Source organism: Miniopterus schreibersii (genome assembly GCF_964146895.1).
Source record: "Miniopterus schreibersii genome assembly, chromosome: 4".
Taxonomy (NCBI): Eukaryota; Metazoa; Chordata; class Mammalia; order Chiroptera; family Miniopteridae; genus Miniopterus; species Miniopterus schreibersii.
This window is the reverse complement of record NC_138105.1, coordinates 43,025,579-43,036,437: the sequence shown is the minus strand read 5'-3', so window position 1 is coordinate 43,036,437 and position 10,859 is coordinate 43,025,579. Positions and strand designations below refer to the sequence as shown.

Sequence of the window (10,859 nt, the reverse complement as noted above, 5' to 3'; positions counted from 1 at the left end):
TCTCTTTCCCTCTCTCTCTCTCTCTCTCTCTCTCTCTCTCTCTCTCTCTCACACACACACACACACACACACACACACACACGCACATACATGCCCTCATGGAGTAACAGTCTCCATTCAGACAGAAAGAATATATTAAATAATTACAAATCCAAATATTAAAAGAAAACTCTGGGCTTTTTCCCTGTTGCAGAATTGGAGCGCTCTAGATCCAGCTCCACCTGTAACCCACAGCCAGCCGTGGCCCTGGAAGGCACTGCAGCTGGATGTGAATGGATGTTAATACTGCTTTACAAGAGGTGCTGAAGACCGCCCTTATCCACAAGGGCCTAGCACGCAGAGTTTCAGAAACTGCCAAAGCCTTCAAGTGTCAATCTGATCGCCCTGTGCTTGCATCCAACTGAGATGAGCCTGTCAGGTTGGCAGAGGCCCTTTGTGCTGAGCACCAAACAGCCTAATTAAGGTTGATGGCAACAAGAAACCAGAGGAATGGGTAGGCCTCTGTAAAGCTGACAGACAGAGGAAACCCATAAAGCGGTTGGTTGCAGTTGTGTGGTAGTTAATGACTATGGCAGAGTCCAAGGATGTCACTGAAGAGTACTTCAATGCAAGAAATGAACAGATAAAAAACGTGTTTCTGGTTCTGCAAGCGAAAAGAAAAAAGAAAACTCTGATAAATCTTAGGAAAGAGCTGTATGTATGTGGTGCTATAACAGCGGAATTAGGCCTATGCTGAGATGTCCAGGAGGAATTGACAATTAAGTTGAAAGCTGAAAGATGAGTTAGTGGGTAAAGTGGATTTATGTGAAGAGGGAAGAAACATACCCAGAGGAAGCTTTGTTGAAGAACTAGTACAGGAAATTGAGAAAGGCCATGTGGCTGGGGCACCGTGGGCTGACATACAGCCCATGCAGAGGGAGCACAGGTCTGTCCCATCTGCTCCTGCACCAGGCTTGCTTCTTTCCTCCAGAACACTGCACCAGGGGTTCAGAACTCCTCCAGGGCCCCCTGATTGTTTCTAGGGAGAGTGTACCATTTCTAGCACCCCTAGACATCATAACTTAGAAGAGTTTGAGACCCCAAAAAAGGTCTAGAACTACTCTACTCCCCTAAAGGTATTCAGTTGATAAATATTGACTGAGTAGCTGGAGTGGGCAAGGCGCTGTGCAAAATGCTGCAGGGAACACTAAGGCAAGGCAGTTCCTGATTTCAAGGCATTGCAATCTGGTATACCCTGACCATGAGGAATAAGCTGACATACAGATAAATATAAAATAAGCATCCTGCTACTTAGTCCAGCCAACCTGGAAGTCAGCCTGAGAAGTGGATGTTCCCCGTGAAGATGGGGTGGGGAAACGGGGAGTGGGTGGGCGCCTGGGGTCGGGGGGAGAATTTTCCAATTCTCTCACACTGAATTTAAGAACCTCTGAAGAAATCTGGGGCTCTCATCTTTTCAAGTTTGGAGTTCGAAGAACCTGGCTTGAGGAGATGTGGGTCAAGGCACACAGCCAGTACCCTCCCCACGAGGAGTGCCCTTCCCAGGTCATAATCCAATCACTGCTTCCCCTGTGCCCAGCTTTTGGGGAAACTTGATGTGGAGAACAGGGAATTGGGTATATCATATCATATGTGCTGATATACATCAACAGGCAGTCCCACTGCCCACATATCCCTCAGGCAAATGTGGCCCTCTTTCTATATTACATGTTGGCCAACTGACCTAGGTAGTGGCCTTGCAGCTTACTTCATCCAGATAGCAATGGATATGTTAGTCAAAAGGAAAGAGAAGAGCTCTCAAGAGTATGTTTTCCCTGGTATGATCCACAGAGAGGTGTCCCCAGGGTGACCTTCACTGGGAAATTATCTAGCCATTGAAAAGCCTATCTGCCATGATTAGAGGCATATTCTCAGAGGCCATGGGCACTTGAGTAAAACAGAAAATAAAGCATAAATACTCATGTCTTATCTTTTGCCCAATAATTCCATTCCTGGAAATTAGTCCTAAGAAGATAATTTTTAGATGTTTATGTTTAGGGCTATTTGTTGCGGGCGGGGGGAGGGAGGGAGAAAACAATCTAACAATTGGAAAATAAGAAAAGAAATCAGCACATATCAACTCAACAGATGCATGGCTTCCTGGGCTCTGAGGATCACTTTTTTTGCTCTCAGCGGTGAACACTGGCATGTTTCAATGCTTAGCCCTCATTCCCACTTCCCAGCAGCACCCTGATTTCCACCTGGATAATCATTTTCACACACAGCAAAAGTCTTGGTAAAATTCATGTGCCTGCCTCTCACTCAGGAATCCAGAGAGATATTTTGGAGGCTTCTTCTGCTAATCCTGCCTCCCAGGCCTGCCACTGCCAAGGGCTGGGCACATGACCTACACTCAGCCAACCAGACTCTGTTTCCCAGGACTTTGACTCTTGAGCATAGTAAAGCACTGACAAGAGAAACAAAGTTCACCCGTTCCAACCAAGACTGTCAAAAGAGACCTGCTGCCTGGTGACCCAGCTTTTTCCTCCAAAGCTGGTTCTTCGGGCTTCCTTTAGCATTCCACATACTTTGAATGAAATGCCTTTCTGCTTAAATTGCTAGATTCAGGGTTTTTTTCCCCCTTGCAACCAAAGATTAGTAAATACCTAGATTGGTACTCGAAGGCAATGGACCTTCAGGCACACACTGGAGCAACAAGTCATTAAGTTAGCATCGTTGATCACTGAGCTCTAAGTCACATTACCTTAAGTGTTCTGGGATGGTTCATTTTATGTGCCAACTTGACTGGGTTTAGGGATGCTCAGGGAACTGGTAAAACATTATTTCTGACTGTGTCTATGAGAGTGTTTCTGGAAGAGATTAGCATTTGATTCAGTAGACTAAGGGAAGAGAACCAGCCTCCCAGCGAGGGTGGGCATCTCCCAATCTAGTCCATCAAGGGCAGGAATAGAACAGAAAGGGAAAGAAAGGGTGAACTCCCTCTCTCTCTTTGAGCTGGGATGTCCATCTTTACCTGTCCTCAGACACTGGACATCCCAGTTCCTGGTTCTCAGGTCCTCAGCCTCAGACTACATTACATCATTGGCTTTCCTGGTTCTCCAGCTTGCAGACAGCAGATTGCGGGACTTTTTGGGCTCTATAACCACATGGGCCCATTCCTATAATTGATAAATAAACAAATATATATGTATGTGTGTATGTATATATGTATATTCACATACACACACACACACACACATCCTATTGGCTCTGTCTTTAATACATTTCCTTATGTCTAAAACTGGCTTCTTCACACCTATTGTCCTGGCATTCCCTTCCCTTTTGCAACGATCCCCTGGAGTTTTCATTTCTAAATGGAGTTTTACTGCAAATACTTGCAGAGAAACGATTTTTAAAGATAATCTGGGATGGGTTTGCTGGACCTCTACCCTGTATTTCCAACTCCAGCCATGGTCCCCTCTAGTAGTAAGACACATGCACGGTGAACTGTCTTCACTGTGACACGTGGATAATGTGAAAGATGACTAAGGATAACATCTTATTCTTCTTGACCTTTCCAGAACCAATGTAATCAACACATACTTTCAAAATCAGCATGAAGGGCAGCTGTTGGTAAAATAAAGCACTCTGGGATATGAGCAGGTAGAGAGAGCCACTCCTTTCAGTAGCCATAGGAGAAGCAGTTTACACTGCGGTACTTGCTGGCTATTTGGTATATCAGCCAGTTTGCAAATGGCCCACGCAGCAACCTGCAAGATGAGTGACGTTGCCACATCACCAGTCAGTAAGGCCAAAAGGAAGCACAGACAGTAGCAGGTGGAGTGTAAGATGTGCAAGCAAGTGAAGGTTTAGTAGAGCTGCCATAGTGCATATAGAGTAGTCTTAACTCAACTGCTATCGCTGTTTGTCCCTCGTTGTGTTGTGCAAATCTATATTTAAATACTCTACTGTTTGATAGCATGGTTTTGCTTTTTGTACAAAAAAAAACAAACCTTTTTGCAGAAATGAGCTAAAAGAAAGAGTTCATGTTTAATGAAACAATAAGTTTTTATTTCCCATTTATTTCTCAAGAAACTTGCTAATGAACTTGTAAAGTGTTTGTTGACACTTACTGTTCTCCATGGCGCATGCACAGTGACATGCCTAACTCAGCATATGAAAATCAGAGGGCCCAGTGCTGCTGGGAATCTGGGACCAAGATGGCATTTAGCCATAGCAGGGTGTTTACATATTTCTGTGACACGTGACTTTTTTTTACTCAGATCAAGTGACTATTCTTCTAAATTAATTTTTTCACTTATTTCTAGATTTCTTGTGGCATTACATAAAGAGAAACATTAATGAGTAGGGTCCCTTACTAGAAAAAAATACTTTGCAAATCATTAAATGAAGCCAGTTCTGTATCAGTCGGTATATGAATGAAGATATAGAGATTCCCAGTGCTTCTCTCTTTTCAGCAACACAGGAGGAATGTACTTGCCACCCTCTGCTGTACAAGTTCTTCTGACTATCATGGAAGTGACATGAGGCATTTCCCAGTGAAGCATTTAATGGCTGATGCAAGGCCCTACAGCACTTTCTTGCCTGGCCTTAGTAACCATGAAGTCCTCATGTTCCAAATGGTAGAGGAAATGATTGGGTCTCCATTAGCCTGAACCTCTAAAGGACTATGAGGAGATACACTCACTCATTTGCGTAGAATACATAAATTGAGTGAGAAATAATTACTTGTGCGAAACAAAAGATTTTGGAGTTGTTTGTTACCACAGCACATCCTGTCCTAGTCTGACTAATATAAAAGAATTCCAAAGTCTTGGGAGGAGGGAAGAGTATTGCATATGGAATTAAATAACATACAGCAATATTTTAAAAAATTAATTTTTAGTTTTGTTTTGTTTAATGGGTACAGAGTTTCTGTTTGGGTTGATGAAACAGTTCTAGAAATAGATAGTGATGATGGTTGCACAACATTGTGAATTTACTTAATGTTACTGAATTGTAACTTAAATGATTAAAATGGCAAATTGTTTATGTTATATCTATTTTACCATAATAAAAAATTGCCAAAGAAACGTTTTTCTACCAAAATCTTCCAGTAATAATAAGGGTTGGAAAAATAGGCAATCATTTATTGTTATTGAAAATACAAATAGGTAGCTCTGTAGGTGACTTTGGTGATACTTATTACAAGGCCTTTGAGCCCTGGCCAATGTGGCTTAGTTGGTGTAGCATTGCCCCATGCACTGAGAGGTCACCGGTCTGATTCCTGGTCTGGGCACATGCCCAGGTTGCAGGCCTGATACCCAGTAGGGGACCGGCAGCAGAAAGCAGCCAATCCATGTTTCTCTCTCCCTCTCCCTTCTTCTCTCTCTCTCTAAAATCAATAGAAACATTTTAAAAAGCCTTTGAAATATGAAGCCTTTGATTCATTTATTCCTCTTCTGGGAATCTGACCTAAAATTTAAAAAATATTAATTTACAAAGTTTTACATAAAATGATCATAACTGCAGTATGGTTTTTAAAAGAAAGAAATGTGAAACAGTGTAAATGGGACCATGGTGGATTAAGATATTTAGGGTATATTCATATAATTTAGCATTATGTAGACATTAAAAATTATAGTACATAAGAATATTTAATGAGGAATATTGGAGAACTGCTCCAATATACAGTGGACTCTTCAACAACATGGGGGTAGGGGGACTGACACTTGGTGCAGTAAAAATCCCTGAATAACTTTTGTTTCCTCCAAAACTTAAGTACTACAGTTGTCCCTCTGGTATCTGGGGGGGATTGATTCCAGGACCCCTCAAACCCCATGGATGCCAAAATCTGAGGAGGCTCATGTATCCTATATAAAAGGGTGCAGATCAATGCATACTGTTGGCTTCACATCGGTGAACTCCAACTACAGATTGAAAACAGTACAGGTATTGGAAAAAATCTGCACAATTCAAACTCATGTTTTTCAAAGTGTCAACTGTAATGTTAAATAAAAAAAGATACAAAACCTAGGTCTTAAGTTGAGTAATAAATTCCTAGATGTAAGGTTAATGTGATAACATTGATTCTTAATTTATGCTGACCTCTTCATAAAATTATTTTCTAAGGTTAACTGTGGTTGCATGGTTAACATTATAAGCTTTAAATATCTCATATTACAATTTATATTGGCACAAAAACAAACTCATTAAAATAACTAAATTACTTATTTTCTTTGCATTTAGGTTTCCTACCACCATTACTCTTTTACCCTTTCCATTTGAAGGTAGTTATTGAAAGAAGAATGGAGAAAAAGAGATCTTGGTTAGTTCTGTTTTCTCTGTTATCTTTTTAACATTACATCATCTTTCCCCAGAGTCTTTATGTTTTTGTTCTTGCTATGAACATGACCTTAAAAGGATCCTTTTTGTTTTTTTACTACTTTTCACATCTCTCCTAAGCTCGTCCTGGATTCTGCTTTTTCTGATATTGTTATTTGAAGGCCATGCTGCTCCCTGGAGTGGAGGTAAATATATGCATTTATCCATTTGTCTCATATTTTGAGCTCAGCAGAGAAATGCCTCTGCAGTCACTCTTGGTTTTTAAGATCTCTCCTTTCCTTCCCTTTTGAAATTATTTAATGCAATGGTCACAACTTGAGTTATAGGAACCCTCAAAAGGATGTGAAGACTTTCCAAGGAGCACTGTTAGCAGGGAAAATTTTATTTCCAGATCCTTAACTTCCATTTGTCTTTTTTCTTAAAAGTAATCTGTCTGAAAAAACAAACAAAACATCCCCTTTCACAAGACCCTTTTCCCAAGGAAGAGGAGAAGGTAGGAAAACACAGAGTAAGTTCATTCACCCAGATCCTTGTCCCAAGATGTAAAAATCTCCAGGGTACCAAAAGTACAATTTAAAATATTTTTTCTAGAAGGCTTCTGTAATGATTAACCTACACCACAGTGCTTTTGATTTTCCCTGTCTTATGCAAATTTCTATTAAGGGTGATGTATAGTCTTAGAATCTATCCTGTTAAGATATTTTGAAAACATTAGGAGTGATGACAATTTCCCTTTATTAACTTGCCTCTCCTACTCTTAAATATAATTAGAGAATTCATGATTCTTTTTTTTCTCTTCAGATATATGCAGTTTACTGTGCATCAGTTATAATTCAACAAAACTGAAAACAAACAAAAAAGGATCTGCGTCCTACCTCCCACTCATATCACACTGAAGATGCTCTGTCTGCACTTCAAGTTCAGCAGAACAGTTTCAGCTAAAAAATGCTCTCCATGGCTGGAACCCATCCCTTCATCTCCTCCAAAACTCTTGCCTTAGGTCACAGGCCACCACTTCACCCCAGGCCTGCTTAGGAATCTGTCCAGTTCCACACTTTTCCATCTCTTCTCATCCAGAGAGTGCATGGTTCTTGAGGAAGAGACATGTGAAAACAAATAAATACAATGCCTTTAAGAAATATTGAACACTGCCCTGGCCAGTGTGGCTCAGTTGGTTGAGCACCATCCTATGCACCAAAAGGTTGCCGGTTCCATTCCTGGTCAGGGCACATGCCAGGTTGTGGGTTTGGTTTAATCTCCAGTTGGGTTGCATACCGAGGCAACCAATCAATGTTTCTCTTTCTCTCCCTCTCTCTGAAATTAATAATAACATATTTTTAAAAAATAAATATTGAACACTAAAAATGGCTCTCCTTTTTGAAGATTTTTTTTTTTTTTTTTGGTTTCTCTTAAATATTCTTTCCTAGAATGTGCTGTCAGCTGGAAAGAAAATCACCTTTGAACAGATGACTCATGCTGATTCTTTAAAGTATAACTGAAATGTATAACTACCAAGATTTTTGAGACATAATGGGTAAAGCCTATGCAGAAAAAGTTTACATGATTTATTTCAAAATAAGTTTGTATTAGTCAAAAAGGGAGTTAAAACTTATCAATTCACATCATGAAATAGTTATTGATTTACTGACTTTATCTGTGCCTCAGATTCCTCCTTTGTAAAATGGGGATATTAATAGTATCCTTTCGTGGAGCTGGTTTGGAGATTAAATGAGTCAATCTATAATCTATGCAAAGCACATAGAACAGTGCCTGGTGCATAGTAAGTGCTCTTCACCTTGGAATAATCGCCTTCCCCAGTGGTCCCTCTTCTCTTTGTACTCACTCCCTTGGTAATCTTACCCAGTCTCCTGGCTTAAAATATCATCTATTTACCAATGATTCTCAAATTTACATGTCCAGTGCCTGCTCTCTCCAAAACTCCAGATTCATATTCAACAGCCTACTGGCCATCTCCAGTCGGATAGCTACAAGACATTGCAAACTCACGCTCATCAAATTAAACTCCATTCCCTCTCCCCAAACCTGCTCCACCTGTAGCCTTCCACCTGTCACTTGATGTCAATGCCATCCTTCCAACTCCTCAGGTCTCCAAAACTTAGAGTTAATCTGCATTCCTTTCTTTCTCTTATATTACACATTCAGTCTGTCTTCCTGCAAAAATATATCCAGCATCTGACCATCGCTCACCGCTTCCACTGCTGCCCCCTGCTGTAAGCCACTCTGATCTCTCTCCTGGGCAATGGACTCCTAACTAAATTCCCTGCTTCTACCCTTGCCCCCCAGTATTTTCAACAGGGCAGCCAGAGTGATCCTTCTAAAATGAAAATCAGATCATATTATTCCTTTGCTTAAAAGCCTTCAATACATTCCCATACATAACACAATAACTTTAATATATAAATTAATCATGCACATACATGTTAATTTTTAAAAGACTAAAAATATGCATCAGATTGTTGGCAGTGGTTATTTTAGGGTGGCAAATTACATGTGATTATTTAAAAGTATTTGCCTTGTGACCCAATAATATTACTTCTAGGAATTAACCTATAGGACACAATTAGGATGTGCCCAAAGATCTAAGTTCAAGAATGCTAGTCACAACCATATTTACAATAGGTGAAAACTGGAAATAGCCTAAGTGTCTAGCAATAGGAAACTAGACTAATAAATTGTTATGGCTACATGATGAATTATCTTACATGGTTGAACATATTTTAAATTAAAAATGTGTTGTTAATGAAAAAAGATTATGAAATAGCAAGTATACTATGGGATTAACTTTACAAATTAAAAAATACATATGAAAAGAGGGAAAGACTGGTAAGATATACACCAAAATATTAATTGCAGTCATCACATAGGAAACACACAGGTGGCCATAATCTAGAGCTGAACAATAGTGGGGGAGCTGCTACTTCCCATAAGTAAACCTGCTTGGAATTCACACACTCCCAGCAAATGTGCAAATTCTAATCAACTCCTCCTGCAACGTTCTGCAGTGTGAGTTTAAGCAACCATCTCTTTTGTAGGCTGCAAATACACTCAGAGAGTATATTACATGAATAGAAAGATATCTTAACTCTGGATGTATTGTAATAAAAATGGTTCATACAGAACCAGAATGCTTAGCAAATAGAAAAGAAAACAAAAGCCCCCTAATGCTTTTAGGAATTTAGGCCTTTTAAGCCTTTGCCAGAGTAGGATGGGTTAAGATATTTTTGCAATGGCTGATAACAGTTTCCCAAGAGCTTCTTATCAGTTTTTAACCTGTTTGAAAAAGTTGCAAGTGCAAGAAATAAGTTGCTTGGCATGCTCAGTATCTAATATCCAGTTTTCAGCTCACATTGTTCCTGGATTTTAAATGTTGAGTTTGAAAGTTAGTTCTTATAATTTTATGTTTCATCTGTTTTTGTTACTTACAGAATGAAGTGATCAAAAAAAAAAGAAAAGAAATTCTGCGTTCACAGCCGTCTTTCTGTCCTATTCAGGCCTCTGCAGTCTTTACCTATAGAACACATTAACATGATTGAGGAGTTTGAGTCTTCTCTCTTTATTGTTTTTTTAAAATATGCTTTTATTGATTTCAGAGAGAGGAAGGGAGAGGGAGAGAGAAAGAAACATCAGTGTTGAGAGAGAGAGTCATTGATCAGCTGCCCCCTGCTGGGGACTGAATCCACAACCTGGGCATGCGCCCTGACAGGGAATCAAACTGAAATCTCCTGGTTCGTGGGTCGACACTCAACCACTGAGCCACGATGGCTGGGCTCTCTTTATTCTTTACATAACTAAAGCATAGATACCATTCAAGCTACTGACTCATGTTCACTGAAAAGTAAAACAAAGAAAGAAATAAAAAAGCAGAATGCAAAGCTCCTAAGCAACAGAATGAACTACGAAGCTATCAGAAATGACCTGAAAGCTAAGCTCGCACAATCAAGTGATAAAATTCAACCACAAAAGATGTCAGGTATATAATAAAATAGACTGACTTCAGCACATTGCTTTATCACTTGGTTTCAACATAAGGCAAGGAGGCTGCCCTTAAAATCCCACATATTTAATAATGAGACTGTGAAATTTTACAGGGCTTTCCTGCAAAACTAGAGGTGTATTAGAACACTGAGCCCCTTTGGAACATAAAAAAAAAATTTACTGAACAACAGTCCCTATGAAAGATGGGATGATCTGATTATGTGCTAATGAGAGCTTAAGACTTTCTTGTTTGTTTTTTGGACTATTTTGGCATTTTGAGACCAAACTAAAATTCTGTTTTCTGGAGAGAAAGAAAGGTGGAAATTACTAATGTACAACATGAGCTTCTTACCGGTATCATCAACACAAGGAAATCAACTAACTCGAGGCTAACTTGGGGTGACTGTGTACAATAAGATAGGAATGCCCATTTTGGTCATCTCCATAGGCAGGCTGAGTCTGTATACTGGGTATGTCTGTCAAATTTAAAATCTGAATATTAAATGACACCTCAGTAAGAAATCTCTACAGAAGTGTGAACA

The 10,859-nt window shown here is 39.8% G+C and overlaps 1 pseudogene across 1 annotated transcript; it reads left to right on the top strand.

Annotated features, from left to right (window-relative positions):
• Positions 1-255: 255 nt before the first annotated feature.
• Positions 256-736, top strand: LOC308556237 (small ribosomal subunit protein eS12 pseudogene; annotated as a pseudogene). The gene has a single exon. The product of its transcript is annotated as a small ribosomal subunit protein eS12 pseudogene (transcript).
• The last annotated feature ends 10,123 nt before the right edge of the window (positions 737-10,859 follow it).